Raw genomic sequence first — 20,334 nt, 5'->3', positions numbered from 1 at the left:
AAGGTGCTCAGGGAAGATCTGGTGTGGACATACATAGAAAGCCAGTAGCACACAGGTGTTCAGACATATGTGGACATATGGGGAAGCTTGCTGGGGCTGGAGGATCTCTGTAGAGGAGAATAAGGCTTTTTATCTGCTCTTGCCTTCTAGGAGCTTGTATAGACTCTTGAGTGCAGCAGATGCGTGAGCAGGGCCCTGTGGCTCAGATGCTCAGGCTTTGGCTCACAAGGAGGGGTGGGGTGATGCCCTGAATTCAACCTCTAACCAGGGGTTAATGTGTATTGGAGGCTATAAAGAAAAACTGTAAAGACTGACTGTCTGAAAACCATACTGGGTCTTTGAGGCCCTTCCTACAGAGCGTGGCATAAAAGGAGGAGAGTATGGCAGAGGCCTTGGCCCCACATCCCCTCCCTCCTGCCTACCCCTACTTTCCGTTGTAGCTGTGGTGAACCCTCCTGGGGAACTCAGATGTACTTCGTCATTTTCTGACATCTGCTCTGGGGGGGCCTTCTCCGATTCTGCCGGAGTCCTCTTGGCCTGCATGCAATTGCCTAGAAATGCAGGGGAGTCATTGTTTTCTCTCACTCAAGGGGCACTGGGAACAGCCATCCCTCCTTCAGGAGGACGGCTTTGGAGACATCCTCTATGATTGAACCAGACCCTGTTTCTCACATTGGTGACCTGAATAGCTTATCCTTGGACTATCTTTTCTTCCTTCCATCTCACCCTTGCATTCTTTCACTCTCGATTCCAGGAACACCTCCCAGATAAATCACCTGCACCCAAATCCTTGCCTCAGGCTCTGCTTCTGGGGGAACATCCCCCCCTCCCCCGCACCCGCCCAAGATGACCTGCTATGCCTACTGTTCCGCAGAACATTGTCAGCTTGGTTGCCTCCCACCAGCCTTGACTGAGGGAAGAGACTGTGGTGCCCAGCAGAAACAGCAGGGTGCCTAATGGATGGAGTAACACCCAGCCAAGAGGGTAGAGGATCAGGAGGTGACAGTGGAAATTAAGATAGAAATTAAGATAGAAACTATGGGCTGGGTGTGTCTGTGAACATGTGAGTCACCCTGGGGAACTCCAAAAGTACTTGGTGACACTTTTGCTGGAGGCTTCAAATATGCATTTTCAGGAATGGGTAAGAGCCAGTGGGACACTGGTTATGGGAAGATTTGGAACTTCACAATGTGTATGATTCTAGAGTCGGCAACCAATGATGATGAGTGACATTTTCTGGGAGCAATGCAGTATTTCTCAACTTTTGGTGCACATCAGAATCACACGAGGAACTTAAAAAACACTGTTGTCCCTAAAGGAGAGTCTGTAGGGGTCTGGCCGTATGTAGTTTTGAAAATTCTCCTGTTGATGCTATGTCCAAGAAAGTTTGAGGACCTCTGTTTAGAAGTGGGACAAAACAAACATAAAAAAAAACAGGGACAGAAGTCAGAGGATGCATTAACACATAAGACACAGGCAGAGAAAGATGAGCCCTGAAAGGAAGGTAAGAAGCAGCAGTCAGAAAGTTAGGGGAGGAAGTCGCATGCAAGTGTATAGGCCCGTTAAGGGAAGGTTGAACAAGAACATGGGGTGGGGATACTGGTAGGATCAGTTTCAGGGAAATAATGGGGGTGGGTGTCAGGACACAGTGGATGAAAGTGTGGATCGAAGAGGAAGAAGCACAGAGTGCATTCTGTCACTTTCAAATGGCTCACATATCAAACCCTGCCTCCCTCCACATCATACCCACCATGGGAAAGCATCTGTGATGGTAAGCCTCTATATAACCCTGGGTTTAGCACAGCCCTTCAGCACCAGGGAGACTGTGGCTGAGCCTCCCTTAGAGAAGGATCTGTGAGAATCTGTGGTAGAGAAAAATCTCCAAGAAACTAAGAGGGGAAAAAAACTTGGAAAAAGAAAAAAAAAATAACCAAGCATTTCGAAACAGTGGATGCAAAGATTGGGATGGTATTTTGCTTTTTAAAGTGAAAGTTGTCTACATAATACCTCTTTCCTCCTTGGATGGCTCACAGGCTGTCAGTCCCTGTCTTCCTGTCCCATAGGAGGCTGTGGTGTCCTAGAGAGAAAAACTCCCTTCAGAACATCTCCTGGGTCACACTCGTCTTGCACTGTGATGCTTTGTCCTCTAGATGGCAATAAACCTCCACCTTTGAGTTCCCCTCCTGGCTTCAGGTCCTTTGAAAATTGCTTTCTGGTAGAAAAAAAATGAGAGACATTTCTTCAGAATTGACTGGAAGCTGCTGAGAAAGCTCTTCCTTGCCTCTTAGTTCTTAAAAGGCCTTTGCAACACTGGCAAGAGTCCAGTGTTTGGAATATTGATATCTTAGCGAGGAAGGAGCTGCTGCATTTATAACTACCCTGGAGCTAGGATTTGTTGTTAGGGAATAAAGAGCTCCCAGGGCAGCAACCTTGCTCCTTGGGAAACCGTCTTTCCCCTTGTGCCCCGTGCCTGAATAGCTCTTACCCTTCGTAACAGGGTCATGGCATTCATTCCACCTCATGAGCCAACCTTTCTGTTTTCGGCACTTACCTGCCATATGCCATCAAATTCAAGGGTTTTAGAAGTCTCATTCAACTCTCCCAGCTAGGTTCTGTTATTCTGTTATTTAAATAGTGAACTACTTGACCTGTATCAGTCAGATTAGAGCTTGAATTATTTTTTAAATTAATTTTTATTGGAGTATAGTTGATTTACAATGTCGTGTTATTTTCGGCTGTACCAGAAAGTGATTCAGTTATATGTATATATATATCCACTCTGTTTTATTTTTTTTTTCTTATTATTTTTTTTTTCCACTCTGTTTTAGATTCCTTTCCCATATAGGCCATTACAAAGTATTGAGCCGAGTTCCCTGTATTATGCAATAGGTCTTTATTAGTTATCTATTTAATATATGGTAGTGTATATGCATCAATCCCAATCTCCCAATTTATCCCTTTCTCCCTGGGTAACCGTAAGTTTGTTTTCAACATCTGTGACTTTATTTCTATTTCATAAATAAGTTCGTTCGTACCATTTTTTAAGATTCCACACATAAGCAATATCATATGATATTTGTATTTCTCTGTCTGACTTACTTCACTCAGTGTGACAATCTCCAGGTCCATCCACGTCATTGCAAATGACATTATTTCATTCTTTTTATGGCTGAGTAATATTCCATTGTATAAATGTACCATATCTTCTTTATCCATTCCTCTGTCAGTGGACATTTAGGTTGCTTCCATGTCCTGGCTATTGTAAATAGTCTTACTATGAAGTGCAGAGCTTGAATTTTTAATATTGCCTCAAGGACTAGGTTGAAAAACACCTGCAAAACTCTCTGGTAGGAGCCCTGAGGTGGGTCAGAGAATCTGTGTCTCTGGGGAGTGTTGCTAAGGCCATGAGCCTTAGGCTGTCTGAAGGGTTTCTAAGGCTCTCCAGCTGTCCTGGAGAGGGTCAAAGAGTTCTGAAGAGAATCAAGGTGTGTGTGGGAAGCAAGCACAGTGGCCCCTGACTACTGCTATTAGGGGCCAGCTTCACCTGTGACCTGGGACTCGGTTTAACAGTGGGTATATGACACCATGGAGAAGGCAATGGCACCCCACTCCAGTACTCTTGCCTGGAAAATTCCATGGATGGAGCAGCCTGGTAGGCTGCAGTCCATGGGGTCTCGAAGAATCGGACAGGACTGAGCAACTTCACTTTCACTTTTCACTTTCACGCATTGGAGAAGGAAATGGCAACCCACTCCAGTGTTCTTGCCTGGAGAATCCCAGGGATGGGGGAGCCTGGTGGGCTGCTGTCTATGGGGTTGCACAGAGTTAGACACGACTAAAGGACTTAGCAGCAGCAGCAGGAGCAGCATATGACACCATCAGGGTTCCCAGGTGGCACTAGTGGTAAAGAACCCACCTCTCAATGCAGGAGATAAAGGAGACATAGGTTTGATTCCTGGGTTGGGAAGATCCCTTGGAGGAGGGCAAGGACACCAAGTCCAGTATTCTAGCCTGGAGAATCCGTGGACAAAGGAGCCTGGCGGGCTGTGGTCCATGGGGTCAGCAAAGAGTTGGACACGACAGAAGTGACTTAGCACGCACGCATACACGTACCTGTGACACCACTGCATGCATTCAGACTTTTTTGTTTAATAGTAACTTTCTTGGAAAGCAGTCAACCTAGTGGCCTGTTCAAAGCAGTAAGCACATGCAGATCGGCTCTAGGGACAGAATTGGCAATTGCTGGCCTATTGTGTCTTTGAGTGAGGGCAGCTTTGGTTTCCAGCTGACGTCAGAGGAAGGTCATACATGACACATGAGCTGGGAGACCTTGGAGTCAGGCTTGGTGCAGATGTCTCTACTGTGAATTTCTTACAGGGAGTCACCAGGGTGAAGGCTCAAGTTTTCCTTTGGAGAACACAGATAGCAGAATTGAGGTCGTATTCTCTCTCCTTTCCCCAGGTTGCCTTTAGGAAGATTAAGAATGTTAAAAACATTGTTGTTTATGGGTTATATGTTTACTGTGTATATGGCCCTGTAGTGAGCTGTTTTTGTACACTGTTTCATTTAGTTCTCACACAACATGGTGAGGTAAGTATTATTATTTCTCTTTTGCAGATGAAGAAACTGAGACTCAGAGCGGTTAAGTAACTTCCCCATGATCACACAGAAAGTAAGTGACAGAGGTCTGGTCTGTATTACTACATTTGGCCCTTTGCTCTCACCCACTCTCTTGGGCAGACTCCTCCTTCGTCAGTGTACATGGGAACATCAGAGGGCTGAGCATCAGAGTGATCATTCTTGGAGGCAGAGGTAGAGGTGTGGGGACGGGTGCGTAGCCTTAGCTAAGACTCCAAAATCGCAGGCTCCTGTGCATCTCTCTCCAGAGCTGACGAGATTCAGACTACAAGGGAAATTTGAAGGGAGCTTCACAAAGCCCTAAGTCTCCCAGACCTAAAGGAATGACAGCATTTCTGCTCCCTGGCTGTGTCTGTGGGGGAGAGTTATGTGGGTGGGAAGCAGGCCCTGCAGTTTTGGAATGAAATCCTGAAGTCAGCCCCCTGCTTCTAGTCCTTTGCTTGGCCATATGGCTGTTGCTAACTGTACTTTATTCAACTACATGTATTTAATAGCAACCATAAAGCCTGTGACACCTTGATTGCAGCACAGGGTTGCAGTGGATGGCCCAGTTCTGGTGATTGGTGTGGTGATGGAGGCTGCAGTCACGTTCGGCTCACCTGTCTCGAACAATTAGAAGGCTCTACATGTATTACCAACATCCATCCTAAAAATGCTGTCAATAGCTATTTCCCCCTTTCCCTGAGGATCCTGAAATACTTTGCATGTGTTCCTCCCTCTGAAAGATACAAGCTTGGTGTTATAGTTGATCCCCATTTATGAGATGAATGACCTTAGGAACACAGAGGGAGCTGAACCGTGCCTCCATGCAACAGCCTCCTTTCATAGTTCATGTTTCTCTCCAGAGATATAAGAATATATAGAAATACAGAAGCCATATTTATGGAAACACAGAAGAAAACATTTTGAATATCCACTTTTATCAGCACTGCGTTTTTCTACTTCACATGAATCCTTGGGTTCATTTAGATTCTTTACTGAAAACTGCATACCCACGTTAGCTAAAGAAAGAAAATTAAAACCTTTTCAGTTATAAAAATGAGTTGGTTGTCTAAATGTTTTTAACTAAATGTCTTTATCCGTATCTTAGCCTGATTTTTCCTCTCCATATATTTTTAAGAAAAATTTGTGCTTCTTCGAGTTGAATTTATTAAAGTCTTTTTATGTGTGTGGCTCTAGTGAAGGCTCTGCAGGGGAATACAGGTTTGTGAATATTTTCCCCTCTATAAAAGAGCTTACAATTTATCTGAGAAGAAACCTGCCTATCCATGGCTATGTCAATAGTCATTGCTTCTATTGTTAGCTGTGACAAATGAGAGAGACAGATGAGTCCTTTAGAACTTCATAGAAAGGAAAAAGCTCCATGAATTGGCTGTTCAGAGATGGGCTCTGGGAGAGGGGGCAGGGAATCATTCATTTATCCATTCAACAAATATTTGTTGCCAGCTTTTGAGCAGCTTGCTGTGGCTAAGGTGATGGGTTAGAAAAGCTCTTTGAAAAAACTCACAGCAGATAAATAAACAGCCCATTATAATCCAAGCCTAGGTGACTGGGAGGGCTTCCCTGGTGCCTCAGCAGTTAAAAAAAAAAAGTCTGCCTGCAATGCAGGAGACACAGGAGACGTGGGTTTGATCCCTGGGTGGGGAAAATCCCCGGAAGGAGGGCATGGCAACCTACTCCAGTGTTCTTGCGTGGAGAATACCATAGACAGAGGAGCCTGGCAGGCTACACTCCATGGGGTTGCAAAGAGTTGGACACAACTGAAGTGACTGAGAAAGGTGCAGGTGACTAGGAAAGTCTGAGCAGTGTGTGCACTGTGTGAGCTGCAGGGGAGAAAATGGAGGCGAGTGGAGCTAAAGTCCAGCCTCTAGTCTCTGCTCAAGGAGTGCTTGGAAATGTGAATAAACCATGGAAATTTGCACTGCCTTTTTGCAAATCCTTCCAAGGTGCCACGTGGCCAGTGTCTGCTGTCTTGAGTGTAATTAAAATTTTTTTTCTACTTTTAAACTTATTTTAAGATTCACATACAATTAAATCCTTTTGGTATACAGTTTTATGAGTTTTGGAAAATTCATGGAGTCTTATAACCGCCTCCACAATCATGGTACCCAACAGTTCCATAATACCTCTAAAAAAATTCCCTCAACAGATCAGTGGTTTCCAGGGACTGGAGATGAGAGTTGTCTCATCCGCAGCCACTAGCAACCACTGACGTGTTCTCTGGTCCTATAGTTTGTCTTTTCCAGAATGGAAATCATACAGAATGTAACCTTTTCATCCTGGCTTCTTTCACTCAGCACAATGCGTTTGAGAATTATCTGTGTTGTTGCATGTATTGATTGTTCCTTTTTATTGCTAAGTAATATTTCAGTGAATGGGTATGCCACAGTTTGCTTATCCACTCCTATGCTGAGGGGTATTCTGTTGTTTCCAGTTTTTGGCTGTTATGCATAAAGCTGTTATAAACATTTGCATATTGTTTTTTTTGTGTGAACATAGGCTTCTATTTCCTTTCAGTAATTAGCTAGAAATAGGATTGCTGGGTTTCATGTTAGGTATATATTTAGCTTCATAAGAAACTAGTTAGGGATGAAACTAAGGTGAAAGCTTCATGACTGTATCAGTTTGCATCCCTACTAGCGATGTGTGAGAGTTCCATTACTCTGCATCCTTGTCAGCATATGGCATTGTTAGCTTTTTTTTTTTAATTTAGCTGTTTTAATAGTTGTGTAGTGGTGTCATATTGTGGTTTTAACTTGCATTCCGCTAATGATTAATCATGTGAACATCTTTTCATCAGCTTATTTGCCACATATGTTTTTGCTTGGTGAGATATCTTTTGAAATCTTCACCATTAAAAAATTCTGGACTTCTTACTTGTTGTTGAGTTTTGATGGTTGTTTACATATTCTGCATACAAGTCCTTTGTTTGATACATAATTCATACTTATTTTCTCCCCAGTTTATGGCTTATCTTTTCTTTTTCTGTGTCCATCTCAGAGTAAACATGTAAAATTTTGATAAACTCTAATTTATCAATTTTTCTTTTATTGATTGCACTTTTATCAACTGTCATATCTAACAACTCACTGTCTAACTTAAGATTATGAAGTTTTTTTCCCCCTATATTTTCTTCTATAAGTTTTATAGTTTTAGGTTTTATATTTAGGTCTGTTATCCATTTTGAGTTACTTCTTGTCTATAGTTCATGGTATGGGTTGAAACTCTCTCTCTTTCTCCTTTTTTTTTTTTTCAGTCCATGGAATTTCTCAGGCAAGAGTATTGGAGTGGGTGGTCATGCCCTCCTCCAGGGGATCTTCCCAATCCAGGGATCGAACCCAGGTCTCCTGCACTGCAGGTGGATTCTTTACCATCTGTGCCACCAGGGAAGCCCATGAATACTGGAATGGGTAGCTATCCCTTATCCAGGTTATCTTTCTGACCCAGGAATTGAACTCGGGTCTCCTGCATTGCAGGCAGATTCTTTACCATCTGACCTACCAGGGAAGCCCCCTTTTTTTGGCCATGTGGATATCCAGTTGTTTCAGCATCATTTGTTGAAGAAACTGTCCTCTCTTCATTAAATTGCCTTTGCTTTTTGTTAAAAATCAACTTGCCATGTTTATATGGGTCTTGGTTTCTATTGTACATAGAATGGGCAGGAGGGGTTGGAGGCTATCCAGGGCATATAACCTTTAAACTGAAGTCCATATAGACTAAGAGTGAGTCAGGAGAAGAGGATGGGCAAGCATTTTTATCTAAAATGTACTTATTTGGCTGCACTGGGTCTTAGGTACCCTCTGCAGGATCTTCACTGCGTAGTTGTGCATGCAGGATCTTAGTTGAGGCATGTTGGAATCTAGTTCCCTGACTAAGCATTGAACCCAGGCCCCCTGCATTGGGAGCAAGGAGTCTTGGCTACTGGACCACCAAGCAAGTCCTGAGGATGAGCAGGCATTATAAGTCATTTCAGGCCTTGGGAACATCTTGTGCAAAGGCTGGCGGGGGCGGGCTAGGAAGAAGTGGGTGGGACAATGATACGATTCACAGTGTGGTTGGAATGGAGTACTGGAGATGCGTTGGAGACGTTCCAAGCCAGGGTCAGCTTAAGGCAGGAGTGGATTTGATCCCAGGGTAGAGTGGATGTGTTTACTTCAGAAGAGAGCATTTAGGTAGGTCTCCAAGATGAGTAAAAACACCCGATCCGATCCAGCAGTTCTCTTCTGTCACTCAATCAGTGCATCTTCCCTCTCTCTAAAACAAGGACTCTGGCTTCTCAAAGTAAGCGGACCCCAGTTCCAGCTGCCCAATCACCTCCCAGAGGGAACAGCCGGCTCAGACCGGGACTGACGCTATCCTATATATAGGTACCCGTATGAACTGAAACTGAACCACGCTTCGCTCTTGCCTCAGGGTCTGTAAAGAGGCCTTGGTTTGTCTAAGTGCACTTCCTGCAAAAGACCTGCAGGTGGTAGCAAAACCAAGGTTCGTTGAGTGGAAGCCGCCCAGTTTTTCACCTTCACTTCAGAGCAGCTCTAATATTGCAGAAATTTGGTGCCTGCATTATAGCAGCCTTGTTTTTAACACCCGCCAGCCCCACCGGAAATAATATTCTCTAAGCCTTTTGGAACCAAATCTGCCAAATAGAGTATAACGTGTTTCCCAATCATTTGAACCTCCCTTTGGAACGGGTGTTGGTTTCAGCGGGTTTCTGCTGCGGCGGATCATTGAGAAGATGGTCTGGACCTGGTCTGGTAAGTTGAAGAAATAGCCAAGCACATGGCATGAGGTGAAATGGGACGAGAGCAGGAGACACTGGGTAGGCAGGCAAGCGGGGCAAAAGAGAGGCAGAGAAGGCAGGGTGACAGAGTGGATGCCCACCCGCCCAGCATGCTTGCCGAGGTGCACCTCAGCCAGGTAAACCTCTTCCTCAGAGAATACTCCTCCCCTACTGCTCCAGAGTTCTGCTATGGAAGACAAAACTTTTCACAAAATGCAACTGTTGCTTCCTTGTGGAGGTCATTTCCCCAGCACTCTCCCTCTCCCCCTTCTCCCACAGTGCAGCCTTATTTCTTGGTGCTTTTCACAATAAATAATTATATAACTGTGTTAGCATCTCTCTCCTCTAGCCTGGGAAGCCTGGCGTGCTGCAGTCCATGGGGTCGCCAAGAGTCAGACATGACTCAGCGACTGAAGCACAGCAACATCCTCTACTAGATGGTAAATCTTATGAAGGCAGGCATAGTCTTGTTTTGCCTCATTCTCTTTTCTACAGGCCTAGGTTAGCTCCTACCACAGCTATGGCACAATTATTTATTAATTCATGATTATATAAACAGAAGAGGAAGTATAATAAAAAGATGGAGATTGGTTTTGGTGGAAACCTGTGTCTGTCAAGGGCTTCCCTGGAAACTCCATTGGTAAAGAATCTACCTGCAATGAGGAGACTGGGGCTCCATCTCTGGGTTGGGAAGATCCCCTTGGAGAAGGAAATGGCCACCCACTCCAGGATTCTTGCCTGGGAAATCTCATGGACAGAGGAACCTGATAGGCCACAGTTCATGGGCTCCTGAGAGTCAGACAAGACTTAGCAACTGGACCACTACCACCACCCACCTTGTGTTTGTCATTTACCTACTGTGTGTGCTTGAATACATTGCGTAAGCTCTCCAAATTCCAGTTTTCTCATCTGTAAAGCAATGAAAATAATGCCTATTTCACAAGGTGGTCATCTATGTAAAGTGTGAAAGGAAGTGAAAGTTAATCACTCAGTGGTATCCAACTCTTTTTGACCCCATGGACTGTAGCCCACCAGGCTCCTCTGTCAAGGGAATTCTCCAGGCAAGAATACTGAAGTGGGTTGCCATTTCCTTCTCCAGGGGATCTTCCTGACCCAGGAATTGAACCCAGGTCTCCTGCATTGCAGGCAGACTCTTTACCGACAGTTACCAGGGAAGCCTAAAGTGCAGAGCTTAAAACTAAGCACTCAAATGTGACAGTTCTTTTCACTTTTATGGAGAAATCTTCATATGCAATTTGCTGGGGGGAGACAACATGGATTTGGATTCACAACGCAGTTGGAGAGTTCTTGGAAGTGGTGGTGGTGCTGCTGAAATGAACAACTTGGAAGTCCTAAAACTGTTAAAATGTGTGCTAAAGTGTTGAATGGAAAAATTCTGCTTAGAGTCAGGAGAAAATAATCAGCCAACTAGGTGAAGCCATACTCTAGTTTAAAAAAAGAATGTGTTTGGTTCGTTGATATAAGTGTCATGAATGGAAGGCTGAGGAAAATAATCAAAAATTTAAGTTCCAACAAGTCTAGTAAATGTTTGGTGCTGCTATCTGAAAAAGAAGACTGGTGTGGTTAAAATAAGCCCCGGATGGGAATGGTGTCCTCTTCCCAAGAAATGCATTCAAACTGCTGCATACATGCTTTATATTACTTTAAACATAGATATTTTACAAGTGTTTTTAAATATTAGGGATACTCATAATAGCTAAGAAGTAGAAATAATCCAAGTGTCTATCAGCTAATGAATGGGTAAACAAAATCTGGTGTAGCCACATAATGGGATATTATTCTGTCATAAAAAGAATGAAATACTGACACATGCTGTATGTAACTGAATGAAGCTTGAAAATATTATTCTAAGGGAAATAAACCAGATACAGAAGGACAAATATTGGATGATTCCACTTATATGATGTACTTAGAATAGTCAAACTTATAGAGACAGAAAATAGGACAATGGTTGCCTATGGCTGGGCGTGGGGAATTGGGAGTGACTGCTGATGGATACGGTTGTCTTTTGTGAGTGGTGAACATATTCTCTTTTTTTTTTTTTTTCCAGTTTGTGAACATATTCTAAAATTAGATTGTGGTGATTGTTTTTCAACTGTGAATACACTGAATACCATTGCGGCATTCACTTTAAAGCATTCATGTTAAATGCGTGCATTTTATGGTGTGTGGATTTTATCTCAATAAAGATATTAAAACTATTAGGGATAGATCAGTGATTCTTGACTCTGGCTGCCTGTTACAATCACTTGAGGCTAAAAAATACAGATTCTCAGTGTCCTACCTACAACCAATTAAATCAGGATATCTGAGAGACAGGACATGGCCCTGGGCATTTGAGAAGCCTGAACTGAGAATTTTTGAACTGAATGATTGAGGGAGTAGATTTTGACTTTTCTACTTCTAAAGGACCTTCTATGGGCAAAGTACTCAATTTTGTTGTTGTTGTTTTTAAAAATCCGTGGGCCTGAAATAATTTCTGTTTAGTTTTTCTTGAAAGCTGAAGAATGGCTGAACTACATGTCCTTATTAGAATCATTCCCATTTTAGGATTTTGTGATGAAATTCATCTGTTGTGGATGTGATAAAAAGAGACACGCATTTGTTCTAGTAATGTCTGGAGCTTTAGTACAACTAGAAACATTCTGTTCATTTAAATTTAGTAAACAGAGGTAATGACACGAGTAATAACATGAACATTTCATGCCAAAATTGTACTTCCCACTTAGAAAAATTAAAATGGTTAAGGTCTAGGAAGAAACTTTTTTTCATTACTGTTGTCATCATTATCAGTATCATGATCAAAAGCAGTTAATTGTCTATTTGTTTTCCACCCTGGAGGGGGCAAGTCAGACCTGTCTTGTTAGGCCAACCACTGGTGCAGATGAATGTCCCTGTCAAAATCCTTATGAGAGCTGAACAGAATCTGTTTGAATTGCAATAACCTTTTAAAGAACGAAGAGGGTCCATTGATATCTTAAATTTTGCAGTGCAAGAAATAGTATTGGACACTTTCAAAATAAACACATTAGAATAGAGCATGTCATTCTGTTAAATTAGATTTTGAAAGGGTAACTCTAGTAGTGTGGAAGGAGGAAGAGATAAAGGAAAATAACATTTCTTGAGCTACCATGAGTCTGACATGAATCATTATGCCTTATATATAGTATATCATTTCATTCTATCCCCAGTTGTCTTTTCAGGTAAGCTTTTTTTTTTTGCTGGTAGGGAAGGGAGTTCAGGGAGGCCACGTATTTAGCTCCAGGCCCCAAGTTTGTGAGTGGAGGTCCTGACCCAGCCACATGTACCTCTGCCAGCCTGTCATTTTAAAGAAAGGCCAGATGGTTTCTATTTGACAGCTTTGTGTAGGAAAGAGTGCTGAACATTAGAAGACCCACTTTAAAATTCTGTATGGTCTTGGGCAAGTCACAACCTTTGAGTCTCAGTTTCCTGAGCTAAAACTGAAGGTGAGAGCATTTACCTAGGGGGATTGTTAAGAGGCAAATGAGTTACTGTACTGAAGTACTCAGCATCTTGCTTGGCACAGCTTAGGTGGGACATTTCAGTTGTCATTCCTGAGACTCTGAGTTTCTAAGTTGTGGAGTAGCTCACGTAAAAGAGGTGACCTGTGGTGGTAAAACCCCCAGCCTCACTCTGTCCACCATCCTTGAAAACCATTTGCACCAGGGTCAGGCCTGAAAGCCTAGGTTGGAGAAGGCTCCCAGTGGGTTCTTTCTTCTGATTAGCTGTTTTGGTTGTTAAGGGAATTATTTCCTTCCTTGAGTTCTTTCAGAAATCCATTAGTCTATAAACCAAGAAGAATATATTAAGTATCTGCATGGGCTTCCCTGATGGCTCAGTGGTTAAGAATCTGCCTGCTAATGCAGAAGACGTGGGTTTGATCCCTGGGTCAGGAAGATCCCCTGGAGAAGGAAATGGTAACCCACTCCAGTATTCTTGCCTGGGGAATCTCATGGGCAGAGGAGCCTGGCAGGATACAGTCTTTGGGATTGCAAGAGTTGGACATGACTGAGTGACTAAACAATAAGAACAACAACCTATGCTAGGTGCTCTGGGGATTATCTCTGTCTCTAAGGAATTTAAAATGTAGTTGCAGAGGCAAAGAAAATGTATGTGCACAATGGTACTAAACTAGATGGCATTGATGAACAGAAATAACTCCCTCACACAGTGAAAATTTGCTGAAGGATGTATAGTGAAAAGTAAGTGCGCCTTCCACTCATGCCTTTCTCACTGTGGTTGTCTTTCCCTGTAATCAGTTTCTTCATACTTTCTGGAGAGATTTTTTTTTTTTTTTCTGTACACAAACATATAGGTACATGCAGCAGCTTCCCTTTTATCAAATGAGACCTACTATAATGCTGTTATGCAGTTTGCTTTTTAAAATTCATAATAGATCTCAGATACTGTGCTGTATCAGTACATATTGATCTCCCTCATTCTCTCTAATGGAATTCCTTTGTATGAATGTACCACATTTTATTTAATAGCCCCTTATCAATGGTCTTTTAGGTTGTTTCCAGGCTTTTGCTACCTGAACAATGCTGCAATAAATTCTCCTGACAAAGAGCCATAATTAAGGGCTAAATTATGTGGTTCAGACTGTAAGTGATTCTCATTTCACAGTGTGTGTGCTAATGGCATTTTGGGTGGGACGGTCTTTTTGCCGTGAAGAACTGTCTTGCCCACTGTGTGATTTTTGGCATTTCTCCTCCCTCCCTGCTCCCTCCAGCCAAGTTCAAGTACGTTCCCACTGTAACGACCAAAAACGCCCATCCCTTCGCTTTTCTAAGTGCCCTGTGGGAGAGGCTGTAGCTTAGATGGAAACTGTAGCAAATGAAGGGAGTTGGAAGCCTAAGGAAGGAGGAGAGGAAGGGGCTTCTGAGCAGGACTTTGAGGATTGGCACAGGCTTTGGGAACAATGTGAGAAACAGCAGAGGTAGAGTCACTGCACTGAGGGTTTCCTTCTTTCTCTGCACCTACTTCCTTACTCCCAGAGAGATAGTGAAGTGTCTGAAAAGCTGACTGGCCTGCCCTGTGGTCCACAGCCTCTAGTCTGGGTCCTGCAAGCTCGCCTGCATCCTTGCTTCAGCTTCTCCCTCCAGCCTTCCACATTGGCCCCAGGTCTGCAGAAGCCTCCAGTCGTAGGAGTGCAAGTGCTAGCCCAGTGACTGTTGACCAATGGAACATGGAAGAGCATTGACACAGCCGGATGGAACTGCCAACCAGGCTGAGGACAAATTTACTCAAAGCTTGAATTTTCACTCTGCTGTTTCTGTCAGTGAATCATAAACTTCTAGGAAGTCAAAGCTGGAAGGGACTTAAAAACAGTCATCTAGACCTTTGTCCATAACCTTGGATTCCACATCATACTTAACCAACTCCAGATTGTAAATATTTGAGAAAAAGATTTCAGAACGTTCCAAGAAGCACTGGTAATGATTTCCATAGCATTTGCATTGTATTAGATATAAGTAATTTGAAGATGATTTAAAAGTATATGGGAGGATGTGTGTAAGTTAAGGGCTTCCCAGCTGGCTAAGTGGTAAAGAATCTGCCTGCTAATTCAGGAGATGCAAGAGATGCAGGTTCAATCCCTGGATCTGGAAGATCCTTTGGAGGAGGAAATGGCAACCACTCCAGTATTCTTGCTTGGGAAATCCCATGGACAGAGGAGCCTGGTAGCTTATAGTCCATAAGGTAGCAAATAATTGGACACACACACATTCACATGTAGGTTATATGTAAATAATATGCCATTTTACATAAGGACTTAAGCATCTGTGAATTTTAGTAGTGATTCTGAAACCAGTCCCTGTGTATACTGAGAGATGACTGTGTGCATCAGTTTGATGCAAGAAGCAATATTGCGAAAGGAAGAAATGTTAATGCTGATAAGGGGTGTTGGACTAGTGAAACCATGAGGTGTTTTTCAGGGGAACTCTGAGGAACTCTGGTTCTTTATGTCTCAGTGCAGAAAGAATTCACTGAGAGGCAAAGCAATATGTAAGAAGTGATTTATTAGAATAGGACGTTTGGGAGGCTTACAGGCATATGGGAGAGGGTGCCTTGCCCCGAGAACTTAGTGGGCTGCCATTTTATAATCAAGAGAAAAGTGGGGAGGGGAAAAAGACCATCTTCTTCCTCATTCTTAATCAGATATCTTCCATCATCAGTTCCTGCTCCATGTTGGGCAGGGAAGTTTTTTTGTCCCTACATCGTCAAGCTGGACTGTCATGGCACAGCGGAAATAGGCAAAAAGGCAGTAACATATGCTAAAAATGGTAATCATCTCAGGTTTCAGGTTAATGTTGCCTTTTCTTTATATTTTTCTTGTTAGTATGTGCAGAGGAGTGTGTCTTAGGAATCACTAACTTACTGAGTTCACCGGGCAGGCTGTTTGTTTCATTCCGCTGTTGTTTTCTTGTTTGGGAGCATGTCTCATGCTTCTGTTGCATGGTCTTGTTGCTAAGCAAGCTTGCTTGGTTTTGTGGTTAAGTAAACCTACTTTTGTGAGTAATTATTAACCTGTGCTTTTTTCTCTACTTAAAATCCCCTACTGAAATTAATTATTTAATTACCTACTTTGTCCCTTTACTCTTTCCCTTTCACTAAGGGAGGAGCGTAGAGATAACTCACTGTGATGACTGTATGCAAAGGGAAAAATGATCAAAATCAGTGAGCTTTACATCAGAATTACTTGGAAAAGTTATAAAAAGAAAAACAAATGCAGATTCTAGGCTTCACTGCAAAAAAGAAAAGACTGCTAGGACCAGGGTTTCAAGATCTGTATTTTAATTATAATACTCAAGTGTGATTCTGGGAGTGGCTAGACAATCAAGCTTGGGAAACTCTGATTTGAATAGAATCCAATTAAATAATTCCCACATCACAAATACAAGTGTTAAGAGGAACCTGGAGAGCTGCTTTGCTGGCTATTTGCCCTATTAGTAAAGGGAGTAGAAGATAATATGCTAGGTGGTTAATTACATTGACATTTATTCATTCTGAAATGTTTACAAAAGTAATTAGAAGTCAGATTAGGTTTGATGCTCACTGACCTTTAAGGAAGGGCTTGACTTCAAACAACCAACCAAAAGATAAGAAAAACGAAAAAAGGAAAAGAAAAGAAATGCTTATTTCAAAGGTTAATCAGAGCAAAACACAGCATGATTAGCAGGGATCTCTATCTTGCAAAAAGGATGTTTTATTTCGCATTAAGGATGAGAGTTAGGAAATGGAAGATCATCACTTCAGGTTGTTTTTCTGTATTTAGAATGTGAAGGCAAAGCTTCTTAGAAATAAGAATCCTTTTAAGTATGAGCCTTGTTTTATACTGGTCTCAGCCTATCAATAACCAATGTTGTGTTTGGATCAGCGCTTGTGGTTCTTACTATGATTGCAAGATGCCCTTCAGCTATAACCATCAGGGAGCATTGAAAAAAAAAAAATAGAGGTTTATTACTTACAAGACCTGGAAATTACACGTGTACCTGGGGCCACACAGTGTGGTTATGGGCAGAGGGAGAGTGCCTGGGCCTTGGTTCTGCTTTTATTGGCGTCAAAGACGGGGGCCTAGGGTTTCTCAGGCTCACTCTTTTTGTGAATTTAAAACATAAAGAGTAGAAATTTAAAGCATGGGAAGAGAGAAAGAAAAAAAAAGAAACAGTAGCCTAAATGGTCTGTTAACGAAAGCAATAGAGATCTCTAAGACAAAGAAGGTGAGATCTCTTAAGTACAGGGAGGATCTTCATCTGTCCTGTGGCTAGCAGTGTATTTATTTGAGATAGCTGTCTTTGAAGTGGATGCCTCTTTGAAATGGATGTCTTGGCAATCAAAATTTATCAGGTGTTTAAATTACCAAAAAAAAAATCAGGATTTACACTACAATCCACCCTGTGGTGCTGAGGCATCAGAGTCAATGATGAGGACATGAAATACCTGGGTAGCTGATATGCTGAAAGTCAGGAGTAGGGCATGTTGTAAGCCTGAAAGTACACATCTACATAAGAGTATACTTGCAAATTCTATAATAATTATACCAGCAATAGTTTGAAATCTGGAATTCCATGGTAGTTCAGCTGGTAAAGAATCCGCTGGCAATGCAGGAGATTCTGGTTCGATTCCTGGGTCGGGAAGATCCGCTGGAGAAGGGATAGGCTACCCACTCTAGAATCCTTGGGCTTCCCTGGTGGCTTAGCTGGTGAAGAATTGGCCTGCAATGTGAGAGACCTGGGTTCAATCTCTTGGTTGGGAAGATCCCCTGGAGAAAGGAACGGCTACCCACTCCAGTATTCTGATCTGGAGAATTCCCATGAACTGTATAGTCTATGGGGTTGCAAAGAGTCAGACACAACTGAGAGATTTTCACTTTTAGTTTGAAATCTAGTTTGTACCCATTGTCACAAACTTGAAAAGGTCCAGCCCTGAAACTTAAGTCAGTCATCTCAGGTACCTAGAACTGGAAAAGGTCAGTTTTCATTCTAATCTAAAAGAAGGGCAATGCTAAAGAATGTTCAAACTACCGCACAATTTCACTCATCTCACATGCTAGCAAGGTAATGCTCAAAATCCTCCAATCTAGACTGCAGTATGTGAACTGAAACTTCCAGATGTACAAGCTGGATTTAGAAAAGGCAGAGGAACCAGAGATCAAATTGACAACATCAACTGGACCATAGAAAAAGCAAGTGAATTCCAAATAAACATCTTCTTCTGCTTCATTGACTACACTAAACCCTTTGACTGTGTAGATCACAACAAACTGTGGAAAATTCTCAAAGAGATGGGAATACCAGATCATCTTACCTGCCTCCTGAGAAATCTGTATGCAGATCAAGAAGCAACAGTTAGAAGTGGACGTGGAACAATGGACTAGTTGAAACTGGGAAAGGAGTACGTCAAGACTGTATATTGTCACCCTGCTTTTTAACTTATATGCAGAGTACATCATGCAAAATGCTGGGCTGGATGACTCAGGAACTGAAATCAAAATTGCTGAGAGAAATATCAATAACCTCAGATATGAAGATGACACTACCCTAATGGCAGAAAGTGAAGAGAAACTAAAGAGCCTCTTGATGAAGGTACAAGAGGAGAGTGAAAAAGCTGGCTTAAAACTCAACATTCAGAAAACTAAGATCATGGCATCTGGTCCCACTTCATGGTAAATAGATGGGGAAACAATGGAAACAGTGACAGACTTTATTTTCTTGGGCTTCAAAATTGCTGCAGGTGGTGACTGCAGCCATGAAATTACAAGATGCTTGCTCCTTGGAAGAAAAGCTATGACAAACCTAGACAGCATATTAAAAAGCAGAGACATTAATTTGCAGACAAAGATCCATCTAGTCAAAGCTATGGTTTTTCCAGTAGTCATATATGGATATGAGAACTGGACAATAGAAAAGGGTGAGCGCCAAAGAAATGATGCTTTTGAACTGTGGTGCTGGAGAAGATTCTTGAGAGCCCTTTGGACAGCAAGGAGATCAAATGAGTCAATCCTAAAGGAAAGCAACCCTAAATAGTCACTGGAAGGATTGATGCTGAAGCTGAAGCTCCAATACTTTGGCCACCTAATGCGAAAAGCCGACTCATGTGAAAAGACCCTGATGCTGGGAAAGATTGAAGGCAGGAGGAGAAGGGGTCGACAGAGAATGAGATGGTTGAATGGGATCATTGACTCCATGGACATGAGTTTGAGCAAACTCTGGGAGATAGTGAAGGACAGGAAGCCTGGCATGCTACAATCCATGGGGTCCAAAAGAGTTGGGCACGACTGAGCGACTGAACAGCAATAACAGCAACCTAGGAGTCTGTTCAAAGATTTAGGTAATACTGTGGAAAAATTTATCATCGTGGGCCATCTGGGAACTAAGTAGGTTTGAACCTGTTTTGTGTTGGCGGATTGCTTCATACATCTCGAACCAGTCTCTTAGTCCTAAGACTAGGTTCAGTTAGTTCAGTTCAGTCGCTCAGTCGTGTCCGACTCTTTGCAACCCCATGAACCGCAGCACGCCAGGCCTCCCTGTCCATCAGCAACTCCCAGAGTTCACTCAAACTCATATCCATCGAGTCGGTGATGCCATCCAGCCATCTCATCCTCTGTCGTCCCCTTTTCTTCCTGCCCCCAATCCCTCCCAGGATCAGACTAGGTTAGTTCAGTTAAAGGCTGTATCTCATTTCAGGAGTCAGGATGCAGGTGGGCTCTCAAAGGTAGACCTATGTGGTGGAAGTATGCCAGCATTTAATAAGAGGCATTTCTATGGAAACAGAAGAAAATGATTAATGATTGGAGCAAACCATAATCACAGTTTATAAGTTCTGATGGCAGCCAATTAAGAAGATTTTTAGATGTCTGGCTGAAGCATTTGTAGATGAAGTGAGGGCAGGCCATGACAATTTGATAGATTTTCATGGTTTGTAATTTAAGTGTCTCTGGTGATCTTTCTGATTGGTCCACACAGCAATAGGCACAAAATTGTCCATACATGGGCTATTGTATTTGATTTCTTTGAAGTTTATATAAAGTTTCCAACTTTCAGCTTGCATGGCTTCAGAAAAAGGGCTATTTTAGTTCTCAATGATTCCAACACAGGAGCATGGGAGAAAAATTGGAAATGTTAGTATGGAGAGTTGTAGTCAAATATTGGAGGAAAGTAGAATAGTTCAGGATCTAGTCTGGTTTGGAGGTGGAAACTCAGAGACAATTAACAGCACTAGATTTTTATATGCACAAAGGTGTATTATAGTTTCTAATGAGACAGAATTTTTCTTTCTACAGTTGCCCAAATTTCTATCAGAGATAACCAAAGTAAGACTAATTTGTTTGTAAAATGAGTTCTGTTTCCTTAAATGTGGCCTGGTTATTTACA

General features: G+C 42.5%; 1 long non-coding RNA gene across 16 annotated transcripts in view; it reads left to right on the top strand.

Annotated features, from left to right (window-relative positions):
- LOC147343043 (uncharacterized) overlaps positions 1–20,334 on the top strand; it is a 268,552-nt gene that overhangs the window by 101,424 nt on the left and 146,794 nt on the right. For 10 of the 16 annotated variants that reach the window (XR_015156900.1, XR_015156902.1, XR_015156898.1 and 7 more), the window contains 2 exons: positions 4,618–4,672; positions 5,165–5,677. This is a non-coding gene — a long non-coding RNA (uncharacterized LOC147343043). Of the gene's footprint in view, positions 1–4,617; positions 4,673–5,164; positions 5,678–20,334 lie in introns of those variants that run through there. The other 6 variants (XR_015156904.1, XR_015156909.1, XR_015156905.1 and 3 more) reach the window with 1 other exon arrangement.

This window comes from Bos grunniens, chromosome 28, assembly GCF_055505025.1.
Source record: "Bos grunniens cultivar Pamir isolate PY7600 chromosome 28, Bosgru_T2T1.0, whole genome shotgun sequence".
NCBI lineage: Eukaryota > Metazoa > Chordata > Mammalia > Artiodactyla > Bovidae > Bos > Bos grunniens.
This window is presented reverse-complemented; position numbering and strand designations above follow the sequence as displayed.